Source organism: Hordeum vulgare, chromosome 6H (assembly GCF_904849725.1).
Source record: "Hordeum vulgare subsp. vulgare chromosome 6H, MorexV3_pseudomolecules_assembly, whole genome shotgun sequence".
Lineage (NCBI taxonomy): Eukaryota > Viridiplantae > Streptophyta > Magnoliopsida > Poales > Poaceae > Hordeum > Hordeum vulgare.
In genome coordinates this window covers 473,700,513-473,720,530 of record NC_058523.1, presented here as the reverse complement: position 1 = coordinate 473,720,530, position 20,018 = coordinate 473,700,513, and the positions used below count along the sequence as shown (strand labels likewise).

Genomic DNA, 20,018 nt, shown 5'->3' with positions numbered 1-20,018 from the left:
TTTTATTATTTTAAATTATGCAATATTGAAAGTGAAAAGTAAAAATAAAACAAGATCGGGCGAAATATCATTGAATAGATGTACTTGCACAACATATCACACAACAATTTTCAGCCATTTATGGGAATCTTTCGTGCCATTTCGACTTCATCGTACAGTCCAAAGTCACCCATGAAGTGGGGCTGCACGTCCAAAAAGTTATCGGATACTCAATCTGCTAAGATGCACGCTGCATGGCGTTGCGGTCGCCGGTACGCAGCACAGAGGTTCATGGCTGTGAAGAACTCCCCGAGTGCCGCCCTGGAAGATCCGCCATCCTCCGCCCACGCCCTCCTCATCACCTCTCAGACCTCCGACACCCGCCGCCGCATCGCCTTGTCCCCCATCACCGTCTCGATCACCTCCGCCACCTTGCGGCTCTCCGCTACCGGGCTCTTCGGGTCGTTCCCCCGCGTCAGCTCCACGCACGCGCCCCACTCCTCCGCCAGCATCGTGACGTTGTAGAACTGCTCCGCCGAGAGCGGCCACCCGATGATGGGCACGCCGTGCGTCAGGCTCTCCAGCACCGAGTTCCACCCGCAGTGGCTCAGGAACGCCCCCGTGGAGCCATGCGCGAGGATCCTCACCTGCGGCGCCCATCCATCCTCACCTGATCCGCCCCCGTGGAGCCATGCGAGAGGCCGCGGCTGGCAGCGCGCGCCCGCGCTTCGAACCCCTCCGGCAGACACTCTTCGCCGCCGTCGACGTCGAATCCCATCGGCGGACGGAAGGCCCAGATAAAAGGCCGGCCGGTGGACTCCAGTGCCGTGGCCAGCTCCATCATCTGCTTCGGAAGTATCGAGATCTGCGACCCGAACGAGATGTATAGAACGGATGCCTTCTGCTGCGAGTCCAGCCAGCGCATGACGGCGGCGTCGGTCTCCGACGGGGCCATTTCCGAACCGGAACCATCGCGGACGAGAGCGCCGATGGGCCAGGCCGGGACCTTGCTGCCGAGAGTGCGGCGCACCATGGCCAGTCCGGTGGGCTCCAGCTCCTCTACCGTGTTCACCAACATCGCGTCCGTCAGGTACCCATGCCGTATTTGTTGAGTAAATAGGCAATTTTCCGAGTATATTAATCCACGAAATAATAACTAGCATGGAATTGACTAGACTAATGACATACTGATCTTGAGCTAACCTAGCACATACTATGCATATAGTGGATACATCTATGCAAACAAGTAGTACTGCTAGGATGAATACGAACATGAGGATAAACGAGTCATACCCTCCAATCGGCCAGTTGGCCGTAGCAGCAGCGGCGGCGGCGGCAGTATCCTCTGCCGTCTTCTTCTCGGCTTCCTCGCGGAGACGGTCAGCTTCGGTTGGTGAAGACATGGCGATGACGAGGGCGACGCGGACGAAGCAGAAGGACGGAGGCGAGCAGTCGCGTGATCGCTCCCCAAAAACCTAATCGCCCCTCTCCCGTACAGGAACCGGAGAGGCGAGGTTTCGGAGGCCTGCTCTCCCGTCGACCGTGTACGCGGTAAACAGGACGGAGTCGCCGGCGGCAGCAGCAGTTCAAAGAACGAACGCGTGAGGCAGATGTGATCTGATTTTCGTGACGGCTAGGGTAGGCAATCGCGTGCTTATAAAGGCGGCTGGGTGGAGAGACATGGGCCGAACCCACGTCCGAGTCGGTAACGGGCACGATCCGACGTCTCGGATCGTGCCTTGTCCGTTACGTATTCTCCGTTCCTGACCGGCAAAAATAAGCGCGTAGGTATGAGCTCGGCTCGGCTCATTCCCGCAACCCGCGGCGCGTCGTGACGAGGCGTGGCGTGGCGAGGCGGGCGGCGGAGGAGGAGTGCGCGAGGGCACCTTCTCTTCTCACTCTCCAATAGCATGTGGAAGAGAGACCCTTATAAAGGGGTCCAAACTCTCCTCCACTAGCGGGGTGGGACTAAACTCCCACCACCTTGTCATGCCACCACCTACATGGGCCCTTGTAGATTTTTCTGAAATTCTCTAATGGGCCTAAGGCCCACCTCCAAATTTCAACAATCCCCACCATATCTCAAGGGCACATCATGTTCCCTCGTTCCAATCACTGTTTTAATATACCAGCATTTCAGTGAAGACCTATTAAGGTTGAGCTTCACCTAGAACAAGTAGCTACACTCTTTTACAACTGAACAATGGACTATGCCTTGAATTTTCAGCTTGGCGTAAAAGAGCTTCACCACAAGTCTTACTAGTACTAGACTGCCGAAGGTGACCCCTCGGGTGGAGCATATTAGTCACACTCCTGGCCTATTCATGAGTTTACTAGAGATCACCCAAACCTCATAGACTGTGACCAGCAGTCAAGCTCATATATGTGTGTTCCTCCAAAGATCGCTCTATAGGACAACATCTTGCTTACATATAAGCTTTAGAACACATTAAGACAGTAGTCATCCTACCGTACAGTATCCGAGAGTATTGCATCTCCAACGGAGTGGGTTAGTAAAGTTACTCTCCTCAGTTCACCACTGGCTTGTTTTCCCAGGTCCTACTTCACGGGATCTCTGATCATATAGGTTGGGTTACTACCATGGCAACTCATGTGGGTCTCATACCCATCTCCCTCGATGCACTATCTATCACAACACGTGATAGCCCTTTAGTAAAGGGATCTGCCAGATTCTTAGCCGTTTGGATATAATCCAACGCTATCACTCCGGAGTTTCTCAAACGTCTGACAGACTTCAATCTCAATCTCATTCTTATATGTTTGTTGGACTTCATATTGTCCTTTGAACTCTTCACTTTAACAATAACCGTCTGATTATCGCAGTTCATAAGGATAGCGGAACCGGCTTCTCAACCACAGGTAAGTCCATCAAAAGATCTCGAAGAAATTTTGCTTCGACACCAGATGTGTCTAATGCTGTTAATTCTGCTTCCATTGTCGATCTTGTTAAGATCGTTTGCTTGCAAGACTTCCAGGAAACAACACCACCCCCAAGAGTAAACATATACCCAGTAGTGGCCTTCATCTCATCAGCATCAGAGATCCAATTTGCATCACTATACCCTTCAAGTACCGATGGGAATCCCGTATAGTGAAGCCCGTGGTTGACAGTACCTTTCAAGTAGCGCATAATTCTTTCAACAGCACGCCAATGAACATCGCCCGGGTTTGCAACAAACCGGCTAAGTTTGCTCACAGCAAACGCGATGTCAGGCCTCGTTGCGCTAGCTAGGTACATAAGTGAACCGATAATTTGAGAGAATCTCAATTGATCTATAGTTGTGCCTTTAAACTTTCGAATAAGCACACTAGGATCATATGGTGTTTGACAAATTTTGCAGTCTGAATATCCAAAGCGACTCAAAATCTTATCAACACAGTGGGATTGCAGAAGTGTAATCCCACCCTCATCATCTCTCAACAGCTTGATGTTCAAGATAACATCAGCCACCCCAAGGTCCTTCATCTCAAAGTTTTGAGACAGAAAAGACTTAACCTCCTCAATTACTTTGAGGTTGGTTCCAAATATCAGTATGTCATCAACGTACAAGCACAATATAACTCCTTCGCCCCCACCATGGCGATAGTATACACATTTGTCAGCTTCATTAACAACGAAGCCAACAGATGTGAGAGTTGTATTAAACTTCTCATGCCATTGCTTAGGTGCTTGTCTCAGACCATATAAAGATTTCAGCAACTTACACACCTTTCCTTCCTGACCTTCTATCACAAAGCCATCTGGCTGTTGCATATAGATTTCCTCATTTAGCTCTCCATTCAGGAAAGCCGTCTTAACGTCCATTTGATGAACGAGAAGACCATGAGAGGCCGCCAATGAGAGTAGTACTCTAATGGTGGTCAGTCTAGCCACAGGTGAATAAGTATCGAAGAAATCTTCCTCTTCTTTCTGGGCATAGCCCTTGGCCACAAGCCTAGCCTTGTACTTTTCAATCGTACCATCGGGCCTAAGCTTCTTTTTGAACACCCACTTGCATCCCAATGGTTTGCAACCATAGGGACGATCAGTGATTTCCCATGTCCCGTTAGCCATGATGGAGTCCATCTCGCTACGGACCGCAGCTTTCCAGTAATTAGCATCTGGAGAAGCATACGCTTCTGAAATAGAAGTGGGATTATCATCCACGAGGTATACGAGGAAATCATAACCAAAGGTCTTTGCAGTCCTTTGTCTCTTGCCCCTACCACGGGCTTCCTCGTCATCCTCCTCAGGATTTTCATCATGTGTTTGTTCATAATATTCCATAGGAATGGCAGGCTCAGGAGTTATCTCAGATTCCTGTCTAGAAGTGCTTTGCATATCTCTCATGGGAAATATATCCTCAAAGAATGTAGCATCCCTCGACTCCATTATTGTACCGACCTTCACGTCAGGTACCTCTGATTTCACTACTAGAAATCTATAGCCTACGCTATTCTTAGCGTATCCCAAATTAATTAACGCAGTCCAGTCTTTGGTCCAAGCTTACGCTTCTTGGGGATCGGTACATTGACTTTCGCCAAGCAGCCCCAAGTACGTAAGTACGAGAGTGTCGTCCTTCTCTTCGACCACTCCTCGTAGGGAGTGACCTCATTATCTTTTGTAGGAACTTTATTCAGGACATGACACGCGGTCAATATAGCCTCCCCCCACCATGCCTTGGATAAACCCGATGTATCTAACATGGCGTTAACCAAATCAGTTAGAGTACGGTTTTTCCGCTCGGCAACCCCGTTTGACTGGGGTGAATAGGGAGGCGTCCTCTCATGAATAATGCCGTGTTCCGCACAAAATGAATCAAATTCGTTTGAGAAGTACTCTCCACCACGATCAGACCGGACTCGTTTAATTTTCTTTTCAAGTTGATTCTCAACTTCTGCCTTATAGATTTTAAAGTAGTGTAGAGCCTCATCTTTAGTATTTAACAGATACACATAGCAAAATCTAGTGGAATCATCTATCAATGTCATGAAGTATTTCTTTCCACCTTTAGTCAACACACCATTCATCTCACAAAGATCAGAATGTATGAGTTCTAATGGTGCCAAGTGTCTCTCCTCTGCAGCCTTGTGAGGCTTGCGAGGTTGCTTTGCTTGCACACACGAGTGGCACTTAGAACCTTTGGCTAAAGTGAAAGTTGGGATTAAATTCAGGTTTGCTAGCCGCGACATAACACCGAAACTTATGTGACAAAGACGTGAATGCCAAACTTCAGATTCATTAACACTCGAATGAATATTGTTCACGACTTTATTACAAAAATCTGCTAGAGAAAGGCGGAACAGACCTCCGCATTCATAACCTTTTCCAAAGAAAAGTCCATATTTCATAACTACTACTTTATTAGACTCGAACACCAACTTAAACCCTTCTCTACACAGAAGGGAGCCACTAACGAGATTCTTCTTGATGGCGGGGACATGCTGCACGTTCTTCAGCTGCACGATCCTTCCCGAAGTAAACTTCAGATCGACCGTGCCAACACCAAGAACAGAAGCACTCGCGCCATTTCCCATCAATACGGACCCGCGACCGGTGGCCTGATAAGAAGAGAACAATGATAAGTCAGCACACATATGAATATTTGCACCCGTGTTCACCCACCAATCGGTGGACTGACAAACTGTAAATACAGTAAGTAAATTACCGTACCCAGATGCACCACTTTCATTGTTGCCCACAATCATGTTTGCAGACTTGGAGTCCTGCGCCGGCTTCTTGTACTTGTTTGGGCATTTGTTCGCCCAATGTTCCTCTGAACCACAAGTATAGCAGCCATCTCCCTTCTTATTCTTCTTGAAGGGCTTCTTCCCCTTCTTCTTGAAGTCGGTATTCTGTTGGGCAGAGTTCTTTCCCTTGGGCTTGTGAGAATTGAAGTTCCTCTGATGTACCATATTGGCAGCAGAAGAGCTTTCCACCGCTTTTCCATTGGAGTCCTTTGCTCTTGAGTTCTGCTCAACACTCAGATGGCCGATGATGTCCTCTACTGAGAACTCACGCCTCTGATGTTTCAGAGTAGTAGCAAAGTTCCTCCAGGAGTTAGGGAGCTTAGCAATTATACAGCCCGCGACAAACTTGCCCGGCAAATTGCACTTAAGAACCTCAAGTTCCTTAGCTATGCATATTATCTCATGAGCTTGTTCCAATACAGAACGGTTGTCAACCATCTTGTAATCGTGGAACTGCTCCATAACATACATCTCACTCCCAGCGTCGGTGGCCCCGAATTTAGATTCGAGCGCCTCCCACAAGTCCTTGGCAACATGCATATGTAAATATGCATCAACCAGCTTATCTCCGATCACGCTAATGACTGCTCCAAGGAATAGGATGGTGGCCTCCTTAAACATCTTCTCCTGTTCAGGAGTGATAGTTTCCGTAGGAGTGACACCGGCTACCCAGAACACGTTCATAGCCGTGAGCCATAAGGTGGTTCTCGTTTGCCAACGCTTGAAAAAAGTACCGGTAAACTTATCCGGTTTCAGTGCAGCAGCAAAACCATTACTCGAAAAATTCCTACAGAAATTAGGTTTTTGGATTGTTGAGTAAATAGGCAATTTTCCGAGTATATTAATCCACGAAATAATAACTAGCATGACATTGACTAGACTAATGACATACTGATCTTGAGCTAACCTAGCACATACTACGCATATAGTGGATACATCTATGCAAACAAGTAGTACTGCTAGGATGAATACGAACATGAGGATAAATGAGTCATACCCTCCAATCGGCCAGTTGGCCGTAGCAGCAGCGGCGGCGGCGACAGTATCCTCTGCCGTCTTCTTCTCGGCTTCCTCGCGGAGACGGTCAGCTTCGGTTGGTGAAGACATGGCGATGACGAGGGCGACGCGGACGTAGACGAAGTAGACGGACGGAGGCGAGCAGTCGCGTGATCGCTCCCCAAAAACCTAATCGCCCCTCTCCCGTACAGGAACCGGAGAGGCGAGGTTTCGGAGGCCTGCTCTCCCGTCGACCGTGTACGCGGTAAACAGGACGGAGTCGCCGGCGGCAGCAGCAGTTCAAAGAACGAACGCGTGAGGCAGATGTGATCTGATTTTCGTGACGGCTAGGGTAGGCAATCGCGTGCTTATAAAGGCGACTGGGTGGAGAGACGTGGGCCGAACCCACGTCCGAGTCGGTAACGGGCACGATCCGACGTCTCGGATCGTGCCTTGTCCGTTACGTATTCTCCGTTCCTGACCGGCAAAAATAAGCGCGTAGGTATGAGCTCGGCTCATTCCCGAAACCCGCGGCACGTCGTGACGAGGCGTGGCAAGGCGGGCGACGGAGGAAGAGTGCGCGAGGGCACCTTCTCTTCTCACTCTCCAATAGCATGTGAAAGAGAGATCCTTATAAAGGGGTCCAAACTCTCCTCCACTAGCGGGATGGGACTAAACTCCCACCACCTTGTCATGCCACCACCTACATGGGCCTTTGTAGATTTTTCTGAAATTCTCTAATGGGCCTGAGGCCCACCTCCAAATTTCAACAGTATTTGCCGGTGCATGTACGCGGTCACCCGGTTTATGCCGGGAGACGGGCCAGAGACGAACGCCTGCAGCAGCTGGGACCGGTGGAGCACCACCTCCGGGTGCTCGGGCAGGCGGAGCAGCTGGCCGTCGTCCTGGAAAGGCAGCGCCGGCATGTTCTTCCACAGGGCGTAAAGGATGGCCGTGCCGAGCGCGCCGCAGGACACGAGGATAGCGTGCCCGCACCGGCGCCGGCGCGCGACGCGCACCGTCCACGCCACGAACGTGTCGGCGATGACGACGCACTCGTCCTTGTGCTCGACGAGGCCGGAGACGTAGGCGTCAAAGGCGGGCTCGAGCGACTCGAAGGCCTCGAAGAGGATGAGGAACTCCGGGGGCAGGAGGGAGCTAGTGGACTCGCATTCGGCTGGGAGGCCGTGGTCGGCCGGGACGAACGGCAGCGCGTGGAAGCCGATCACATAGGAAGAGGCTGACGCGGAGGAGGAAGCGCGTAGGGCGGCAACGTTGCGCGGTGTTGAGACGATGGTAATCTTGACGTCGCCGGGGAGGGCTCGGCGGAGGAGCCGCGCGACTTGTAGGAAGGCGGCGAGGTGGCCCTGGCCGGGGAAGGGGAACAGAACGACGTGCTTGGTGCTGGTCGTGGCCATGGATGCGGGAATGCTACGTACGTAACAGGTGGTGGCTCACACTGCCAAGTCTCGGTTGGCGCCGCGCGTGTTTTCAACTGGGCGAGCACGGTGCGCATCAGCGCATGAGCTCCAGAGAACTTGTAGTGGTCAGATTTCCCGTGGCGCTATTTATGACGTCCAGTCTGGTGTCGGCGTCACTGCCCCTCTGCATCGAAACGTACCACGTGGTCCAAACACTATTGGCCATTCAACGTCATCCACCAAACATCCATGGAGCTGTTCAAATGTTCAAAACCCACTTAGCTCTAAGATATTTATTCCCAAACCAACTTTACCACCTAAGGCTACTCATAATGGAGAGTAGTATCATATAGTAGTAGCATCATGCATATAATATTATGATATGATAATATCTTTATAATGCATAGTATCATAAACTAGTATAGTAAATAGTCTCATTTATTGACATGCATGACACATAGTAACATAACATTTAACATGATACAGTATCTACCTATGTTACTTCAACCCTCTCTCTCCTCTTTAATTATGCGCCACATCACCATGTTTGTCAATTTCAAGGTTATGATACTAGCTATGTTACTCCACTATGGCCAGCCTAATATACACACACCGCCCTCTGTTGTGCTTCAGTACGCCAATGACGCCCTCATTATATCTCATGCCTCTCATCAAGGCATGACAACCCTCAAGGATAATCTTGACATGTTTGTCCTTGCTACCGGTTTTACAATTAATTTCAACCGGTTTTACAATTAATTTCCACAAAACCACGCTTGTACCCATCAACACGCACTAGTAGAAAAAGGGTCTTTCGGCAGAGGGCCGAAAGACCATTAGTCCCGGTTCAAACCAAAACCGGGACCAATGCCACGCATTGGTCCCGGTTCGGTTTGCCGGGGCATTGGTCCCGGTTCGGTTCACCTCATTAGTCCCGGTTCGGGGCAAAACCCCGGACTAAAGATCCAGCGTCGGCCACGTGGCATGCCTCGGAACCACGTGGCGTGCCGTGGATCATTAGTCCCGGTTTGTGGCACGAACCGGGACTAAAGGGTATGCTATTAGTCCGAGTTTTAGATAAAAACCGAGACTAAAGTCTTGCCTATATAAACCCTCGCCCCTGCCCACCCTCTCCTGTGTTTTTGGGCGTTGAGGTGTGACCATGCATGCCATGCTCTTGCCACTCTAGTTCATGCACATGAGGTGTTCGATGAAATGCCCGGGCCAGCATATATGAGAGAAGAAGAATGCCGACTGTTGTTGTGGGGGTCGCTTCTCCTTCTTCTCCTTGTGCTAGATATTTGTTATGCACTAGGGGAAGAAGGAGTAGCGACCATCATCGACGGTCGAAAAATCAGGTGATGACTATATATATATATATTATGATGTTTCTCTATTTTATTTTATGTGTATAATATGATAACTTGGTATATGATTAAAATGATGATGAGTTGTTAGATGATCGATTAGAATACTATTGCCATTCGGCGGAAATGATGTGAAATGATATAGTGTGAAAAAGATGCATATATGTGCATGTAACTCGTGTCTACATTTTGTAAATATATTCGACAAAGCACGACGGATGAGATGGTGTAATATATTCATGACGATGTGCAATATATATGTAACAAATAAATGGGAAAATAGGGGGCAACAAAATAGCCCATCCAATTTAGTGCAAAACCCTAAACCCAAAATTTGCTAAAAAAACAGCGATGAAATAGCCCCTGTTCGTAATACGAACCGGACTAATACCCCTCCCCCCTCGCTCCCAGCCCCGCCACGTGGAAGGCCATTAGCCCCGGTTCGGGGCCGAACCGGGGCTAGCATTAGTCCCGGTTCGCGAACCGGGACTAATGGCCCAACCGAACTAGGGCTAAAGGCCCTTTTTCTACTAGTGACGGGTACCAACACTAGCCAAAACATCACACATCCACTTTCGGATGTGAACTCTCGCCCTTCTCATAAATTTATCTCGATCTACCTCTCTCACACACACCCCTGCTATCACACATCCAGCGCTTCCTAAAATATCTCTCTGGTTGGACGGCTAAACTTCTTTCCCGCGGGGCAAGACTAACTCTTATTTCCTCTACTCTCGATGCCCTTGGTACTCACTTCATGTCCATTTTCAGGTTCCCCCACAAGGTAATCAAAAGGTTAGACGCTATCCGAAGATCCTTCTTTTGAGATGCCAAATAAGTTTGCTCCGGAGCTAAATACCTTATCGCTTGGAAAAATGTTTGCACACCCTAAACAACTGGAGGACTCGGCATCAAAGACCTTATTCTCCAAAACAATTGCCTCCTCATGAAATTTGCTTTTAAGCTTCTCTAGAAATGAGACATACCATGGGTCAAGTGGTTCTTCCAACACTACTCTCTTGACTTCGAAGCTAAACCGCACAATCCCTCCTACCTTTGGAAAATCATTAAACGCAAATTTGACCCCTCCGCACAATCTCCTTCGTCCTTACCAACAATGGCACCTCCACCTTTTTCTCGCTCGACAACTGGTTGCTTCTAACCCCGCTTGGAGACAACTACCCTCACATTTTCTCCCATTCCTCATCACCCTCCGCACTGGTTTCTCAAGTCATGCAAAATGGTTTACTCGCTACTCTGCAGAACCACCTAACCAATGTAGCATCTGTAGAGCTTGTGTCTGTTTTGTCTTTGTTGCAGGATGTTACCACCAGTGATGCGCCGGATGACACGTCCCTCACCTACGGCTCCTCGTTCTCCTCGAGGTGCGCCTACTCGCTGCTCTCCGCTGACCATGAGATCAATCTCAACACCGAATATATCTGGAGCTCCATGACACCTATCAAGGTCAAGATCTTCGGTTGGATTCTTTGTCGTGACAGGCTAAGCACGATGGTGAACTTACATCGCAAGCCCATCTCTGCCATTTCGACTTGTCCTCGGTGCGACCTCACTTTTGAGGACGCGACACACCTAGCTATCCATTGTACTTGTGCGACCTAGGTCTGGTCCCTCTTGGGGATGCAACCCCCTCAACTCCATCGACCCAGGTTGGGAGACTACTATGTCGGTCGACCTCGACATCAACATTCGGCCCACGGCCGCCCTCACCATTCTCTGGAAGCTATGTGACTCTAGGAATGCTCGTGTCTTTCGGAACGAGCGACACTCACCATTTGATACTCTTCGCAACATTATCTCAAACTTTACACTTTGGTCCTTCAGATTTAAGGACCCCATAAGTAGGGAGGCTGCCATGTCATGGCGCCTCTACCTCTCCTCTCAATGGAACCCTTGTTGTAACTTGCCCTCTGGGCCTTTGAGTAATATATACAGGTTGGGAAACTCCCCCCGGTGATTGTTCAAAAAAATGTTCAAAACCCCATAAGTGCTCCTTTGATTCAAAGTAATTCTGTAGTATTTTTGGAGGATTGAAATCCTGAGGATTTTTTCCTACATTGGTCCTTTGATTCATAGGATTGAATCCCATAGAAATTTTTCTATGGAATCATTTGTACTATATTTCAAGGAAATTTAACATCCACTTCAACTTTTTTTTACAATTCCCTTGTTTTTTCTGTAACATTAAATGCGAGGGACGTGCCTGCAAAATCTAGGGTCCTGTGCAAAACTAAAAAAGCTATCTTACTAAAAAATGAGCTAACAAGCAATTATACGAACCAGACTAATGTTTCTCTTGATGACTCAACTATGTATTATTAAAACATAAGATAAAAAAGACTAATAAAATAAATTTGAAGTTATAAGGTACTCCCTCCGTTCCTAAATATAAGTCTTTTAAGAGATTTCACTAAATGGCACATACGAAGCAAAATGAGTTAACCTATACTCTAAAATATGTCTATATACATCCGTATGTAGCTCCCTAGTGGAACCTCTAAAAAGGCTTATATTTAGGAACGGATGGAGTAGCATATATCAATTGGAGATCATGCGTGAATGTTTGTATATGAGACAAACCGTCTAACTCATCTAATTTTGGGTCCTATACGGTTGAACTGCTACACTGTAATGTTTAACCGAGGAGGTAAAAACCGATCTCTAACGAAGTAACGATCCCTCCCAAAAGTTAACTACGAAATTCGGAATTAGGAGGGGGAGCCAAAGTTAATCTGAAAATAGGATTCGCTAAGCACCTGGAGGCTGGAGTCGGTCACAGATCGATCCGACAAGGCGATGTGTGGAATTTGGGAGAGGAAGCTACAAAGGCTACAGTGGCAGCGGCTTGAATCCGATCTATCTGATGGGGCGATGTCGATGAGACGATACTGTTTCCTATAGTGAAATAGACGTGACTGCTCTTACGGTGTCTAGATCGAGAGACGAGACGACCCTGACGGACTTTTGTAGCGAACCTGTTTTTAGAGCGACGATAGCGTTTCCATATTATCGGTCGAGTTGTTTCCCTTTTTGAGAAATATTGATTGAGCACCAACGCTTTTGCGCTCGATGGCCCCAACTCAGGTCCATATATAGCATGTAGGATATTTTATTGAGAAATAATACAACGTCTATATATTAAATTTGGGCGCCCGCAAAATTATGGGCCCTGTGCGGGCCGCACATTTTGTACAACTACTGGCCCGACCCTGTATAATGCTCATTGCTAATCCTATAGGGTTCAAATGTGCATGCCACTCCAACCCTCTACTTTTCCTATTCTCGTGGTCTTAAAATCCTACGAATAAATGAGGCCCTAAACTGGGAGCTGGGGAGGCTTCTGTGCTCGGACCTCGACCAGGCAAGTCTTTGACACCCCCGGTTCAATCAGAATCTCCATTCGAAGCCTTGATTGTCTCAATCGGTTCCTCCCCCCTTCTTCGTATCCGTGTAACTGGAGGTAGAAGTCGTTACTGTAAAACCCACTACATTGCTAACCGACCTCGATCTACCTCTTCATCCCGACACTACCCTAGCCTTGCCTACGCCTCCCTTCCACCCATGGTCCCGCCATCGTCTACGTACCTTCCGCCCTTGTACATTGTCATCCATGATGGGCACCACACCCAACAAGTGTGCTACCAAATGGCATATCCTATTTTATTGATGTGTTCTTATTTATTACTTTGAAGCAAACACAATGGAACAAACAAGGAGTACTTATACATTGAATTCATTGATTCGTCCTCTTTAGAGGAGGATGTATATGAAGATAAAAAAGTGATGATGGTTGCGTCTATGGAAGATGCTGATGTCTACGCGCGCTTCTATTCTTATAGACTATGTTGGGCCTCCAGGCGCAGAGGTTTGTAGGACATCATCAATTTCCCTCAAGTGGATGACCTAAGGTTTATCGAACTCGGTGAAGTATAGGTTGAGGATGGTCCCTCTCAAGCAACCCTGTAATTAAGATACAAGAAGTCTCTTGTGTCCCTAACACACCTAATACAATTGTTAGTTGTATAGGTGCATTAGTTCGGTGAAGAGATGTTAAAAGACAAGTGATATGTGATACCTCTCCAACGTATCTATAATTTTTGATGGTTTCATGCTATTATCTTGTCAAACTTTGGATGTTTTGCATGCCTTTTATATATTTTTTGGGACTAACTTATTGACTCAGTGCTAGGTGCCAGTTCCTGTTTTTTGCATGTTTTTGACCCCTTTTAGAGGAGATTTTGAAACGGAGTCCAAACGGAAGAAAATCCACGAAAAGATTTTTTTTGATAACGGAAGAAGATCGGGAAGCTTGGGAGCCAAGGCAGGGGAGCCTCAGGGGCCCCACAAGCCCCCACCCCGCGGCCAGGGGGTAGGCCGTGGCCCCCCTAGGCGCCCTCTGCCCTAGGGGTTGCGCCTATATATTCCCTAAAAATGTCAAAAAAATCAGGAGATCATCGAAATCACTTTTCCGCCGTCGCAAGCATCTGTCTCCGCAAGATCCCATCTGGGGCACGTTCTCGTGCCCAGACGGAGGGGGGATTCGGACACGGAGAGCTTCTTCGTCAACACCATGACCTCTCTGATGATGCGTGAGTAGTTCACCATAGACCTACGGGTCCATAGTTAGTATCTAGATGGCTTCTTCTCTCTCTTGGATCTTCAATACAAAGTTCTCCATGATCTTCATGGAGATCTATCCGATGTAATCTTCTTTTGCGGTGTGTTTGTCGAGATCCGATGAATTGTGGATTTATGATCAGATTATCTATGAATCTTATTTGAGTTTCTTCTGATCTCTTTTATGCATGATTTCATATCCTTGTAATTATCTTCGAGTTGTGGGTTTTGTTTGGCCAACTAGATCTATGATTCTTGCAATGGGAGAAGTGCTTGGTTTTGGGTTCATACCATGCGGTGACCTCACCCAGTGACAGAAGGGGTAGCGACGCACGCATTATGTTGTTGCCATCAAGGGTAAAAAGATGGTGTTTTCATCATTGGTTTGAGATTATCCCTCTACATCATGTCATATTGCTTAAGGCGTTACTTTGTTCGTCATGAACTCAATACACTAGATGCATGCTGGATAGCGGTCGATGTGTGGAGTAATAGTGGTAGATGCAGAAAGTATAGGTCTACTTGTCTCGGACGTGATGCCTATATGTATGATCATTGCCTTAGATATCGTTATGACTTTGTGCGATTCTATCAATTGCTCGACAGTAACTTGTTTACCCACCGTGATATTTGCTATTTTGGGAGAAGCCTCTAGTGAACACTATGGCCCCCGGGTCTACTCCACACCATATTTTCAGCCTTACACTTTTTACTTCGTTGCAATTTCCGCATTCAGATCTCACTTTTGCAAACAATCTTGAAGGGATTGACAACCCCTTTGAAGCGTTGGGTGCAAGCTCTTTTGTGTTTGCGCAGGTACTCTGGACTTGACGAGACCCTCCTTCTGGATCGATATCTTGGTTCTCAAACTGAGGGAAATACTTACTGCTCCTGTGTTGCATCACCCTTTCCTCTTCAAGGGAAAAACCAATGCAAGCCCAGTCTCCATCAATGTGTCAATTTTTCGCACTGTTGTTTGAGAAGTAGCAGAAGGATTTCTGGCGCCGTTGCCGGGGAGGAAGATCAAGTCAAGAACTCATCCAAGTAGGTGTCGCAAACTCATCTGTTGCATTTACTTTGTTTGCCAGTTGCCTCTCGTTTTCCTCTCCCCCACTTCACCAATTTGCCTTTTTCGTTTGCCTTTTTCGTTCGCTTTTTCGTTCTCCCTTTTTCTCGCGTGCTCTTTGTTTGCTTGTCTGCCTGCTTGCTTTCTGAAGTCACCATGAACGAAAACACCAAACTTTGTGACTTCTCGACTACTAATAATAATGATTTTATTAGTACCCCGATTGCTCCCGCCACTAGTGCGGAGTCATACAAAATCAATGCCGCTTTGCCGAATCTTGTTATGAAAGAGCAATCCTCTGGCCTTCCTAGTGAAGATGCCGCATCCCATCTCAATACCTTCATTGAGCTTTGCGATATGCAAAATAAGAAAGATGTGGATAATTACGTGATTAAATTGAAGCTTTTTTTCCTTTCTCGTTGCGAGATCGCGCAAAAAACTTGGTTTTCTTCTTTGCCCAAAAATAGTATCGATTCTTGGGATAAGTGCAAAGATGCTCATATATCCAAGTTTTTCTGCCGGCTAAGATCATCTCTCTCCGTAATGATATCATGAATTTCAAGCAACTTGATCATGAACATGTTGCACAATCTTGGGAGAGAATGAAATTAATGATTAGAAATTGTCCCGCTCATGGCTTGAGCCTTTGGATGATTATTCAAATCTTTTACGCTGGCTTGAATTTCGCTTCTAGAAATATCTTGGACTCTGCCTCAGGTGGAACGTTCATGGAAATCACGTTAGGAGAAGCCACAAAGCTCTTAGACAACATCATGACGAACTACTCTCAGTGGCACACTGAAAGGTCACCTACTAGTAAGAAGGTACACGCTATAGAGGAAATTAACTCGTTGAGTGCTAAGATGGACGAGTTAATGAATTTGGTTGCTAGTAGAAGTGCTCCTTTGGATCCTAATGATATAACTTTGTCTTCTTTGATTGAGAGTAGCAACGCTAGCTTGGACGTTAATTTTGTTGGTAGGAATAACTTTGGCAACAACAATGCTTTTAGAGGAAACTATGTTCCTAGGCCTTTTCCTAGTAACTCCTCTAATAATTTTGGCAACTCCTACAACAATACTCATGGAAATTACACTAGATTACCCTCTGATCTAGAGAGTAATATCAAAGAGTTCATCAACTCTCAAAAGATTTTCAATGCGTCCATAGAGGAAAAGCTATTCAAAATTGACGATTTGGCTAAGAGCGTTGATAGAATGTCTAGTGATGTTGATGTTTTGAAAGTTAGATGTGCTCCTCCCAAAATCAACATGGATGAAAATTTGAAAGCTATGCGTGTTTCCGTGATTGAGAGCCAAGAAAGAACCGCCAAAATTCATGCTAGACATGAATGGTTTAAAAAGGCGTGTTCTCGTGATGAGAATCACGAAGATCTTAAAGTGCTTGGTGTGACTCCCATTGAATCTTTGTTTTCTTGTGTCAAACCTAATGATTATGGGGCTGGATATGAATCCACTTTGGTTGAAAAGTGCCCCAATGATTCAGAGTCCATCTATCTTGATGCTAAAAGCATTGAAAGTGGAGTAGAAGAGGTTAAAACTTTGAGTAGTAATGAAATTAGTACCGTGGATTTCAAGGAATTCAATTATGATAGTTGCTCCTTGATTGAATGCATTTCTTTGATGCAATCCATGTTAAACTCTCCACACGCTTATAGCCAAAACAGGCCTTTACCGATCATATCGTCGAAGCTATGATAAAATCTCTTGAAGAGAAACTTGAATTGGAAGTCTGTATCCCTAGACAGCTTCATGATGACTGGGAACCTACCATCAAAATCAAAATCAAAATAAAAAACTATGAGTGCAATGCTTTGTGTGATTTGGGTGCTAGTGTTTCTGCGATTCCAAAGTCTTTATGTGATGTTCTGGGTTTTAATGAGATTGAAGAGTGTTCTCTTAATTTGCATCTTGCTGATTCTACTGTCAAGAAACCCATGGGAAGGATCAATGATGTTCTTATTATTGCAAATAGGAACTATGTACCCGTGGATTTTATTGTGCTCGACATTGATTGCAATCCTACTTGCCCTATTATTCTTGGTAGACCTTTCCTAAGGACTATCGGTGCTATCATCGATATGAAGGAAGGAATATTAGATTTCAATTTCCTTTAAGGAAGGTCATGGAACACTTTCTTAGAAAGAAAATAAGATTGCGTTATGAATCCATGATGAGGGCCAGTTATGGTTTGAGCACCAAAGACGACGATACGTGATTCTATCGCTTTTATGCCTAGCTAAGGGCGTTAAACAATAACGCTTGTTGGGAGGCAACCCAATGAATTTATCTTTTTTCTTTCTGTTTTGTTGTGTCCACACCATCAAAATTCTGTTGTGATTGTGTTTTTTGTGTTTGAGCCAAGAAAAACCTTTATGACTAGTCTTGGTAATGGTTGTTTGATCTTGCTGGAAAAAGACAGAAACTTTTCGCTCACGAGATGATTTTTCATTTTTATTCAAAAAGAGCTTTTGAGTTGACTCTTTTTGCTGCTGGTTTATATGCTTTTTTCCCAGGCCTTCGTAATGTTTCAGATGTTTTGAGGTACCAGAAGTATACGAAGTATACAGATTGCTACAGACTGGTCTGTTTTTGACAGATTCTGTTTTTGTTGAGTTGGTTGCTTGTTTTGATGAAACTATGGTTAGTATCGGGGGGTAATAGCCATGGAAAAGTGAGAATACAGTAGCCAACAGAAATATAGATGGAATTCAAGTTTGATACAATACCAAAAGAAGTGGTAGTTTGTTTTCTTGTACTAATGTTATCACGAGTTTCTGTTTAAGTTTTGTGTTGTGAAGTTTTCAAGTTTTCGGTGATGTTCTCATGGACGATGAGATAAGGAGTGGAAAGAGCTCAAGCTTGGGGATGCCCAAGGCATCCCAAGACAAATTCAAGGACACCAAAAAGCCTAAGCTTGGGGTTGCCCCGGGAAGGCATCCCCTCTTTCGTCTTCAATCCATCGGTAACATTACTTGGAGCTATATTTTTATTCACCACATGATATGTGTTTTGCTTGGAGCGTCTTGTATCGTAGGAGTCTTTTATTTTTGTTGTGTCATAATCATCCTTGCTGCACACCTTTTTGAGAGAGAGATACATGCACTCATCATGATTTTGCTAGAATGCTCATAAGTGCTTCACTTATATCTTTTGAGCTAGATACTTTTGCTCTAGTGCTTCACTTATATCTTTTAGAGTACGACGGTGCGTGATTTGGTAGTTGGCTTATGCTATGAAAGTAGTCCCAAATGTGATAGGTATCCAAAGATGATGCAAAAACTTCCATCTTCATGTGCATTGAGTAGAAAGAGAAGTTTTGATTCCTCTCAATTAGTTTTGAGACGTGATTTGGTAATATTAAGAGCTATGTTAGTAGGGTGTTGTGAATCTAGAAATACTTGTGTCGAAGTTAGTGATTCCCGTAGCATGCACGTATGGTGAACCGCTATGTTAGGAAGTCGGAGCATAATTGATCTATTGATTGTCATCCTTTGTGTTGAGGTCGGGATCGCGTGATGGTTAACACCTACCAACCCTTCACCTAGGAGTATGCATTTAGCACTTTGTTTCGATTACTAATAAAAACTTCCGCAACAAGTATGTGAGTTCTTCATGACTAATTTGAGTTCATGGTAAAGATGCACTTTCACCTTCCACCATTGCTAGCCTCTTTAGTGCCGGGCAATTCTCGCCGGTACACAAACCCACCATATGCCTTCCTCAAAACAGCCACCATACCTACCTACTATGGCATTTTCATAGCCATTCCGAGATATATTGCCATGCAACTCCCACCGTTCCGTCTCATGACTTGTGTCGTCACTCTCATATTGCCATTGCATGATCGTAAGATAGCTAGCGAGATGTTTTCAACGTCATACGCCATGCTAGATCGTTGCACATCCCGGTATACTGCCGGAGGCATTTCCTTTAGAGTCATCATCATTTTGAGCTGTGAGTAAATAAAAGTGCGATGATCATCATTATTAGAGCATTGTCCCATGTGAGGAAATAAAAAAAGGAGGCCAAAGAGCCCAAAAATAAAAAAAATAAAAAAAAATAAAAGAAAAAAGAGAGGCCTAAGAGCCCAAATGAAAAAGGAGACAAAAAGAGAGAAGGGACAATGCTACTATCTTTTTCGACACTTGTGCTTCATAATAGCACCATGTTCTTCATGATTGAGAGCTTCTTGCTTCGTCACCACCATATGCTAGTGGGAATCTTCATTATATAACTTGGCTTGTATATTCCAATGATGGGCTTCCTCAAAATTGCCCAAGGTCTTCGTGAGCAAGCAAGTTGGATGCACACCCACTAGTTTTCCTTTTTGAGCTTTCACATACTTATAGCTCTAGTGCATCTCTTGTATGGCAATCCCTACTCATTCACATTGCTATCTATTAATGGGCATCTCCATAGCCCTTTGATATGCCGAGTCAATGTGACCATCTCCTCCTTTTTGTCTCACAACCACCACCACACTCTATTCCACTTATAGTGCTATATCCATGGCTCGCGCTCATGTATTGCGTGATAGTTATAAAAAGTTTGAGAAAGTAAGAGTGCGAAAACAATTACTTGGCCAATACCGGGGTTGTGCATGATTTACATTAGTTGTGTGAGGATGATGGAGCATAGCCAGACTATATGATTTTTTAGGGATAACTTTCCTTGGCCTTGTTATTTTGAAAGTTCATGATTACCTTGCTAGTTTGCTTGAAGTATTATTGTTTTCATGTCAATAGCAAACTATTGTTTTGAATCTTACGGATCTGAA

The 20,018-nt window shown here is 45.8% G+C and overlaps 1 pseudogene; it reads right to left on the bottom strand.

The window, feature by feature from the left end:
• Positions 1–209: 209 nt before the first annotated feature.
• Positions 210–8,144, bottom strand: LOC123405625 (annotated as a pseudogene).
• Between the last annotated feature and the right edge of the window lie 11,874 nt (positions 8,145–20,018).